The following is a 10,836-nucleotide window of genomic DNA, read 5'->3' as shown; positions in this document are numbered from 1 at the left end:
TAGTCGTTGTTGTCCTCGCCGCCTTTCTGTCCATAGCTTAACATAAATAGAATATATTTTTTCTTATTTTGTTTTCGGTGTATTCTCCACATCATTTGGATTTGTTAAGGCCAAAAAGAAATGTCGCATTTTGTCAATGTCACTCCCATAAAACAATGTTGGCAAGTGCGGTTATTTGGTTGGTTTTGTTGTTGGTGGTTTCACCGTTATTATTATTTTTATTATTGTTTTGATTATTTCAGTTTCGGAGGACAGCGTGTTTACGATTTTCTTGAAATGTGGCTATCACAAGGTCTGTGACATGTTTTTTTCTATTTTGGGAATTTTTTCCAAGGACAAAAATAGCTACAAATTGTGGATTGAAGTTTAAATTTTTACAAAATCCATACCTTGGAGGATTTTATAATAATTTAAGAGTCCTTCCTTAGAAAAACGATTTAAAACAAACATTCATTTCCCTCTCCTCTCTCTCATTCGCTATTGATACAATTCACTTCATTTCAAAAGCTTTTTGTGTGTGTTTTTGTTGTAGGAAATTCTAATTAAAAATCGTTATTTAATGGAACATTATTTACTTTGCAAACACACAGAGCACAGGACAATTTTAACTGCAATTGTTCGCAGGACATTTTCGGTTCATTTTCTACTTTTCCTTCTCCTAGGTCGGGCATGCTTCCACTACATTGTTGTTGTTGTTGTTGTTGTTGTTATTTGCAATACAACGAACTTTCGTTCCACATTGGCATTGGCTTCAAAATGCAATTCAATCAAATGCTTGAAATTACTGCTTCGATATTGTTGTTTTTGTAATTTTTGTTTAAGCTTAAACAATTTTCTCGATAGATTTTCTATTTTGTTTTTGTCTTCTTCAAGAGAATTTGTAAAATGTTCTTCATTCGTTACTATTTTCATTGGTTTTCTTTGCAAAGTTTCTGTTGACGTTGTTTATTTTAAAGGATGGACTGTGGGTCCATTTAAGAAAATTCAAGTTTTGTTAAAAAATATTTTTAAGAAAAATCTACCTTTTGTTGAAACATATTTTTAAGAAAATCCACGTTTTGTGGAAAAATATTTTTAAGAAAATCCACGTTTTGTTGAAATATATTTTTAAGAAAATTCACATTTTGTTGAAAAATATTTTTTAGAAAAATCCATGTTTTGTTGAAAAATATTTTTAAGAAAAATCCATGTTTTGTTGAAAAATATTTTTAAGAAAATCCACGTTTTGCTGAAAAATATTTTTAAGAAAATCCACGTTTTGTTGGAAAATATTGTTAAGAAAATCCACGTTTTGCTGAAAAATATTTTTAAGAAAATTCACGTTTTGTTGAAAAATATTTTTAAGAAAATCCACGTTTTGTTGAAAAATATTTTTAAAATATTTTTAAGAAAATCCACATTATGTTGAAAAATATTTTTAAGAAAATCCACGTTTTGTTGAAAAATATTTTTAAGAAAATCCCCGTTTTGTTGAAAATTATTTTTTAAAAAATCCACGTTTTGTTGTAAAATATTTTTAAGAAAATTCACGTTTTGTTGAAAATTATTTTTAAGAAAATTCACGTTTTGTTGAAAAATATTTTTAAGAAAATCCACGTTTTGTTGAAAAATATTTTTAAGAAAATCCACGTTTTGTTGAAAAACATTTTTAAGAAAATCCACGTTTTATTAAAAATATTTTAAAGAAAATTTACGTTTTGTTGAAAAACAGTTTTAAGAAGATCCACGTTTTGTTGAAAAAAATATTTTAAGAAGATCCACGTTTTGTTGAAAAAAATATTTTTAAGAAAATCCACGTTTTGTTGAAAAATATTTTTAAGAAAATCCACGTTTTGTTGACAATTATTTTTAAGAAAATCTACGTTTTGTTGACAATTATTTTTAAGAAAATCCACGTTTTGTTGAAAAATATTTTTAAGAAAATCCACGTTTTGTTGAAAACTATTTTAAAGTAAATCCACGTTTTGTTGAAAAATATTTTTAAGAAAATCCACGTTTTGTTGACAATTATTTTTAAGAAAATCCACGTTTTGTTGACAATTATTTTTAAGAAAATCCACGTTTTGTTGAAAAATATTTTTAAGAAAATCCACGTTTTGTTGAAAAATATTTTTAAGAAAATCCACGTTTTGTTGAAAAATATTTTTAAGAAAATCCACATTTTATTGAAAAATATTTTTAAGAAAATCCACGTTTTGTTGAAAAATATTTTTAAGAAAATCCACGTTTTGTTGAAAAATATTTTTAAGAAAATCCACGTTTTGTTGAAAAATATTTTTAAGAAAATCCACGTTTTGTTGAAAAATATTTTTGAGAAAATCCTCGTTTTGTTGAAAAATATTTTTAAGAAAATCCACGATTTGTTGAAAAACATTTTTAAGAAAATCGACGATTTGTTGAAAAATACTTTTCAGAAATTCCACGTTTTGTTGAAAACTATTTTTAGGTAAATCCAAACAAAACATTTTTGAAAAATTCACGTTTTGCTGAAAAACATTTTTAAGAAAAATCACGATTTGTTGAAAAATATTTTTAAGAAAATTCAAGTTTTGTTGAAAAATATTTTTGAGAAAATCCACGTTTTGTTGAAAAACATTTTTAAGAAAAATCACGTTTTGTTGAAAAATATTTTTGAGAAAATCCACGTTTTGTTGAAAAATATTTTTAAGAAAATCCAAGTTTTGTTGAAAAATATTTTTACGAAAATTCACGTTTTGTTGAAAAATATTTTTAAGAAAATCCAAGTTTTGTTGAAAAATATTTTTAAGGAAATCCACGTTTTGTTGAATGGTATTTTTGAAAAAAATCCACGTTTTGTTGAATGGTATTTTTGAAAAAAATCCACGTTTTGTTGACAATTATTTTTAAGAAAATCCACGTTTTGTTGACAATTATTTTTAAGAAAATCCACGTTTTGTTGAAAACTATTTTTAAGAAAATCCACGTTTTGTTGAAAACCATTTTTAAGAAAATCCACGGTTTGTTGAAAAATATTTTTAAGAAAATCCACGTTTTGTTGAAAACTATTTTTAAGAAAATCCACGATTTGTTGAAAAATATTTTTAAGAAAATCCACGATTTGTTGAAAAATATTTTTAAGAAAATCCACGATTTGTTGAAAAATATTTTTAAGAAAATCCACGGTTTGTTGAAAAATATTTTTAAAAAAATCCACGTTTTGTTGAAAAATATTTTTAAGAAAATCCACGTTTTGTTGAAAAATATTTTTAAGAAAATCCACGTTTTGTTGAAAAATATTTTTAAGAAAATCCACGTTTTGTTGAAAAATATTTTTAAGAAAATCCACGTTTTGTTGAAAAATATTTTTAAAAAAATTCACGTTTTTCTGAAAATTATTGTTAAGAAAATCCACGTTTTGTTGAAAAATATTTTTAAGAAAATCCAGGTTTTGTTGAAAAATAATTTAAGGAAAATCCACGATTTGTTAAAAAATATTTTTAAGAAAATTCACGGTTTGTTGAAAAATATTTTTAAGAAAATCCACGATTTGTTGAAAAATATTCGTAGGAAAATCCAGGTTTTCTTGAAAAATATTTTTAAGAAAATCCAGGTTTTGTTGAAAAATATTTTTAAGAAAATCCACGATTTGTTGAAAAATATTTGTAGGAAAATCCAGGTTTTGTTGAAAAATATTTGTAGGAAAATCCAGGTTTTGTTGAAAAATATTTTTAAGAAAATTTACGTTTTGCTGAAAAATATTTTTAAGAAAAACCACGGTTTGTTAAAAAATATTTTTTAAGAAAATCCACGTTTTGTTGAAAAATATTTTTAAGAAAGTCCAGGGTTTGTTGAAAAATATTTTTAAGAAAGTCCAGGGTTTGTTGAAAATTATTTTTTAGAAAATCCACGTTTTGTTGAAAAAATTTTTTAAAAAATTCACGTTTTGTTGAAAACTATTTTTATGTAAATTCACGTTTTGTTAAAAGGTATTTTTGAAAAAATCCACGTTTTTTATATTTTAAGAAAAGCCACGTTTTGTTGAAAAATATTTTTAAGAAAATCTACGTTTTGTTGAAAAATATTTTTCAGAAAATCCACGTTTTGTTAAAAAATATTTTTAAGTAAATCTACGTTTTGTTGAAAAATATTTTTAAGAAAAATCCACGTTTTGTTGAAACATATTTTTAAGAAAATCAACGTTTTGTAAAAAATATTTTTAAGAAAATCCACGTTTTGTTGAAAAATATTTTTAAAAAAATCCACGTTTTATTAAAAAATATTTTTAAGAAAATCCACGTTTTGTTGAAAAATATTTTTAAGAAAATCCACGTTTTGTTGAAAAATATTTTTAAGAAAATCCACGGTTTGTTGAAAAATATTTTTAAGAAAATCCACGTTTTGTTGAAAAATATTTTTAAGAAAATCCACGTTTTGTTGAAAAATATTTTTAAGAAATCAACGTTTTGTTGAAAAATTTTCTAAGAAAATCCACGTTTTGTTGAAAAATATTTTTAAGAAAATCCACGTTTTGTTGAAAAATATTTTTAAGAAAATCCACGTTTTGTTGAAAAATATTTTTAAGAAAATCCACGTTTTGTTGAAAAATATTTTTAAGAAACTCCACGTTTTGTTGAAAATTATTTTCAAGAAAATCCGTGGATTTTTCATAAAAATATTTTTTAACAAAACTTGGATTTCTTAAAAAACTTTTTCAACAAATCGTTTCTTTTCTTAAAAATATTTTTTAACAAAACTTGGATTTCTTAAAAAACTTTTTCAACAAATCGTTTCTTTTCTTAAAAATATTTTTCAACAAAACTTGAATTTCTTAAAAATCTTTTTCAACAAATCGTTTCTTTTCTTACAAATATTCTTCAACAAAACGTGGATTTTCTTAATATTTTTTAACAAAACGTGGATTTTCTTAAAAATTATTTTCAACAAAACGTGGATTGTCTTAAAAATAATTTTCAACAAAACGTGGATTTTCTTAAAAACAATTTTCAACAAAACGTGGATTTTCTTAAAAACAATTTTCAACAAAACGTGGATTTTCTTAAAAACAATTTTCAACAAAACGTGGATTTTCTTAAAAATAATTTTCAACAAAACGTGGATTTTCTTAAAAACAATTTTCAACAAAACGTGGATTTTCTTAAAAACAATTTTCAACAAAACGTGGATTTTCTTAAAAGTAATTTTCAACAAAACGTGGATTTTCTTAAAAATAATTTTCAACAAAACGTGGATTTTCTTAAAAATAATTTTCAACAAAACGTGGATTTTCTTAAAAATAATTTTCAACAAAACGTGGATTTTCTTAAAAATAATTTTCAACAAAACGTGGATTTTCTTAAAAATAATTTTCAACAAAACGTGGATTTTCTTAAAAATAATTTTCAACAAAACGTGGATTTTCTTAAAAATATTTTTCAACAAAACGTGGATTTTCTTAAAAATATTTTTCAACAAATCGTGGATTTTCTTAAAAATATTTTTAAACAAAACGTGGATTTTCTTAAAAATATTTTTCAACAAAACGTGGATTTTCTTAAAAATAATTTTCAACAAAACGTGGATTTTCTTAAAAATAATTTTCAACAAAACGAGGATTTTCTTAAAAATAATTTTCAACAAAACGTGGATTTTCTTAAAAATAATTTTCAACAAAACGTGGATTTTCTTAAAAATAATTTTCAACAAAACGTGGATTTTCTTAAAAATAATTTTCAACAAAACGTGGATTTTCTTAAAAATATTTTTCAACAAAACGTGGATTTTCTTAAAAATATTTTTCAACAAATCGTGGATTTTCTTAAAAATATTTTTAAACAAAATGTGGATTTTCTTAAAAACAGTTTTCAACAAAATCTGGATTTTCTTAAAAATATTTTTCAATAAAACTTGGATTTTTTAAAAAAAAAATATATTTTTTTCAACAAAACGTGGATTTTTTTAAATATTTTTTAACAAAACGTGAATTTTTTAAGACATATTTTTCAATGAAACGTTAATTTTTTTAAAATTTTTTTTTTAAATCTTGGAATTTCTTAAAAATAAATTTTCAACAAAAATGTGATTTTTTTAAAAAATATTATTTAACAAAACGTTGATTTTTTAAAAAATATTTTTGCTAATAAAACGTGGATTTTTTAAAAAATATTTTCTAACAAATCGTGGATTTTTTAACAAATATTTTTCAAGAAATCGTAATTTTTTAAAAAAATATTTTTCAACAAATAGTGTATTTTTTAAAAAAATATGTTTCAAAAGGCTTTGATTTTTTAAAAAATATTTTTCAACAAATTGTGAATTTATTAAAAAACATATTTCAACAAATCGTGAATTTTTGCCTCCATGCTTCCTTCTTAACTAAGATTTTGTTTAATCAAGTTTACCAACTTAACATCATTCCTCCCACATCCTTGGTAAGTGTTGTTTGTGACACCTAAATGAACATGTTCCTAATGTAGTTGTGTTTGTATGCATACATGTTGTAACATGATGTTGATGTCATGAATGACATTTGCTAGATTAGAACAGTCGTTGTTTGTTGGTTGAAATTTTGTAATTTAGTTTTCCGCGAATGTGTTGTAAAGCGATAAACTTCCTTTCCACTGCACTCATTCCCTCCCTCCCCACAACACGAAATTCATAGTCCAAACCCAAAGTGCTTGTAACAAACTAACCTTCAAGCGGTTAAGGCAAAGAATATGAATGAACATGTTTCTTCTCCAAAATGTTTTCTGGTTTCGGAACGAACGAAGACAGTTTAATTAGAAGAAATTATAAAACATGTCAAAATGATGAAGAAATGGAGAGAAATGCACGAATAAGTGCATTCGGAGGAGCCCTTTAGTCAAAAGCAATTGTTAACCCGCTGAAAGATGACTGACTACCGACTAATGAATGACAACAGGGCGGTTGGCCACAGTCGTTGTTAGTTAATTAAAAAAACAACAAGAACATATTACAAGGAATGGAGTTGCCAAAAGGACTTCATAATGAAATTATGATATCTTTCTTCAACTACCTCTTCATTTATGGGTTGTGGAGGATACAAAGGATATCAACACTATCCTCCTCTTCTTTTCCTCTTTACTTTGAGAATGTCCGAAAATAGCTTTCTTTCTCAAAACAACACAAAGCTTTTATAGTATTTCGTTGATTTTCTTTACTTTGTTTGAAGGCTATTCCAATCGACTAACTGCTGGCCTTTTATTGTCTTGTCATGTCATAAGGATTTTACTACGTCAAAGCAATATTTTCTTCTCACTTTTAGTTTTTGTTCCATATTTATGGAGAGTTCGGGTTTTTTTGTGCGTGGTGCTTTATTTCGCCTTCAAAGTCCGTTTCACGTTTTAACAATCACTTTGATTGGCAATAGGCTGTCAAAAAAACAAAACAAAGGATAAAGTGTTTCGGAATCACTTGCCATGGTAGCCAGCTCCTAAAGAGCTTTTGGCATATTCTTCAATGATAATTGACAGGTGAAAAAAGAGATACGTGTTGGGTTTAACATAAAGGAAGACTAATCGAAGGCTTTCAGTTATTTGGAATAAGCGTGGACTTTAGAGAAACTTTTTCAAGAATTTATTAACCACAACACGTGAATACTTTGCAGGACATTGTGGATTTTTTAAAGATTTGGATTTTTTAAAGAATATTTTTTCATAAAACTTGGATTTTTTTAAAAATTATTTGTTAAATTAATTTTTTAAAAAATGTGGATTTTTTAAAAATCAAAACGTGGATTTTTGAAAGATTGTTTTTTCAAATTAACGTGATTTTTTAAAGAAAATTTTTCATAAAACGTAGATTTTTTTAAAGAATATTTTGTCATAAAACGTGGATTTTTTTAAAGAATATTTTTCCATAACTCGTTGATTTTTTAAAGAATATTTTTTTAAAAAACGTGGATTTTTTTAAAGAATATTTTTTATAAAACGTGAATTTTTTAAAGAATATTTTTTTATATAGCGTGGATTTTTTAAAGAATATTTTTTTATAAAACGTGGATTTTTTAAAGAATATTTTTTTATAAAACGTGGATTTTTTAAAGAATATTTTTTTATAAAACGTGGATTTTTTAAAGAATATTTTTTTATAAAACGTGGATATTTTAAAGAATATTTTTTATAAAACGTGGATTTTTTAAAGAATATTTTTTTATAAAACGTGGATTTTTTAAAGAATATTTTTATAAGTCGTGGATTTTTTAAAGAATATTTTTTTATAAAACGTGGATTTTTTAAAGAATATTTTTTTATAAAACGTGGATTTTTTTAAGAAAATTTTTTTTTATAAAACGGTGATTTTTTAAAGAATATTTTTTTATAAAACGTGGATTTTTTAAAGAATATTTTTTTATAAAACGTGGATTTTTTAAAGAATATTTTTTTATAAAACGTGGATATTTTAAAGAATATTTTTTATAAAACGTGGATTTTTTAAAAATCAAAACGTGGATTTTTGAAAGATTGTTTTTTCAAATTAACGTGATTTTTTAAAGAATATTTTTTTATAAAACGTGGATTTTTTAAAGAATATTTTTTTATAAAACGTGGATTTTTTAAAGAATATTTTTTTATAAAACGTGGATTTTTTAAAGAATATTTTTTTATAAAACGTGGATTTTTTAAAGAATATTTTCTCATAAAACGTGGATTTTTTAAAGAATATTTTCTCATAAAACGTGGATTTTTTAAAGAATATTTTCTCATAAAACGTGGATTTTTTAAAGAATATTTTCTCATAAAACGTGGATTTTTTAAAGAATATTTTTTTATAAAACGTGGATTTTTTTAAAGAATATTTTCTCATAAAACGTGGATTTTTTAAAGAATATTTTCTCATAAAACGTGGATTTTTTAAAGAATATTTTTTCATAAAACGTGGATTTTTTTAAAGAATATTTTTTTATAAAACGTGGATTTTTTAGAGAATATTTTTTTATAAAACGTGGATTTTTTAGAGAATATTTTTTTATAAAACGTGGATTTTTTAAAAAATATTTTTTTATAAAACGCGGATTTTTTTAAAGAATATTTTTTTTATAAAACGTGGATTTTTTAAAGAATATTTTTTTATAAAACGTGGATTTTTTAAAGAATATTTTTTTATAAAACGTGGATTTTTTTTAAAGAATATTTTTTTATAAAACGCGGATTTTTTAAAGAATATTTTTTTATAAAACGCGGATTTTTTAAAGAATATTTTTTTATAAAACGCGGATTTTTTTAAGAATATTTTTTTATAAAACGCGGATTTTTTAAAGAATATTTTTTTATAAAACGCGGATTTTTTAAAGAATATTTTTTTATAAAACGCGGATTTTTTTAAGAATATTTTTTTATAAAACGCGGATTTTTTAAAGAATATTTTTTTATAAAACCTTTTTTTAAGAATATTTTTTTATAAAACATTTTTTTTAAGAATATTTTTTATAAAACATTTTTTTAAGAATATTTTTTTATAAAACGCGGATTTTTTAAAGAATATTTTTTTATAAAACATTTTTTTAAGAATATTTTTTTATAAAACGTGGATTTTTTTAAAGAATTTTTTTATAAAACGTGGATTTTTTTAAAGAATTTTTTTATAAAACGTGGATTTTTTAAAGAATATTTTTTATAAAACATTTTTTAAAGAATATTTTTTATAAAACATTTTTTAAAGAATATTTTTTATAAAACATTTTTTAAAGAATATTTTCTATAAAACATTTTTTAAAGAATATTTTTTATAAAACATTTTTTAAAGAATATTTTTTATAAAACATTTTTTAAAGAATATTTTTTATAAAACATTTTTTTAAGAACATTCTTTTATAAAACGTATATTTTTAAACAGTATATTTTTCATAAAACGTGGATTTTTGTTTTTCAAAACGCGTATATTTTTTTAAAATGATTTTGTCAACAAGCAGGTTTCTTTCAAAAGCCGTGGATTTTTTAAAAATTATTTTTTTAAGAAAACATTGATTTTTTAAAAAAATATTTATTTCAAAAACTGTGAATTTTTGAAAGATTACTTTTTTCAAAAATCGTGAATTCTTTAAATATTATTTTTTCAAAAAGCGTGAATTTTTTAAAGATTATTCTTTTTCAAAAATCGTAGATTTTTTAGGCACATTTTCTTAAAAAAACGTGGATTTTTTAAAAAATATTTTTTCAAAAAGCGTGAATTTTTTAAAAATATTTTTTTTCAAAAATCGTGAATTTTTTTTAAAAATATTTTTTTCAAAAATCTTGAATTTTTTTAAAAATATTTTTTCAAAAATCGTGGTTCTTTTAAAAACTATTTTTTCAAAAAGCGTGGTTTTTTTAAAACTAGTTTTTTCAAAACCGTAGATTTCTTAAAAATTACTTTTACAAAAAGTGTTGATTTTTTAATGAAATTTAAAAAAGTGTGGATTTTTTTAAAATAATATTATTTTTTCAAAAACCGTGGATTGTTTAAAAATTACTTTTTCAAAAACCGTGGATTTTTTAAATTATATTTTTCAAAAACTGTGCATGTTTAATAATTATTTTTTCAAAAAGCACGGATTTTTTAAATTTTTTTTTTTCAAAAAAACATGGATTTTTTAAAGATTATTTTTTCAAAAATCGTGAATTTTTTAAAAATTATTTTTTTTAAAAAAGCTTGGATTTTTTAAATAATTTTTTAAAAATTATTTTTTTAAAAAGCGTAGATTTTTTAGAAACTATTTTTACAAAAGGCGTGGGTTTTTTTAAAAAATATTTTCTTCAGCGTAGTTTTTTAAGAAAGTATTATTTCAAAAACCGTGTATTTGTTAATAATTATTTTTTCGAAAAGCGTGGATTTTTTAAAGATTATTGTTTCAAAAATCCTGATTTTTTTTTTAAATTT

Source organism: Musca autumnalis, unplaced genomic scaffold (genome assembly GCF_047663935.1).
Source record: "Musca autumnalis isolate F117 unplaced genomic scaffold, ASM4766393v1 scaffold_4, whole genome shotgun sequence".
In the NCBI taxonomy this organism is placed as follows: domain Eukaryota; kingdom Metazoa; phylum Arthropoda; class Insecta; order Diptera; family Muscidae; genus Musca; species Musca autumnalis.
The sequence above is the reverse complement of the archived record's forward strand: the minus strand, read 5'-3'. Positions refer to the sequence as shown.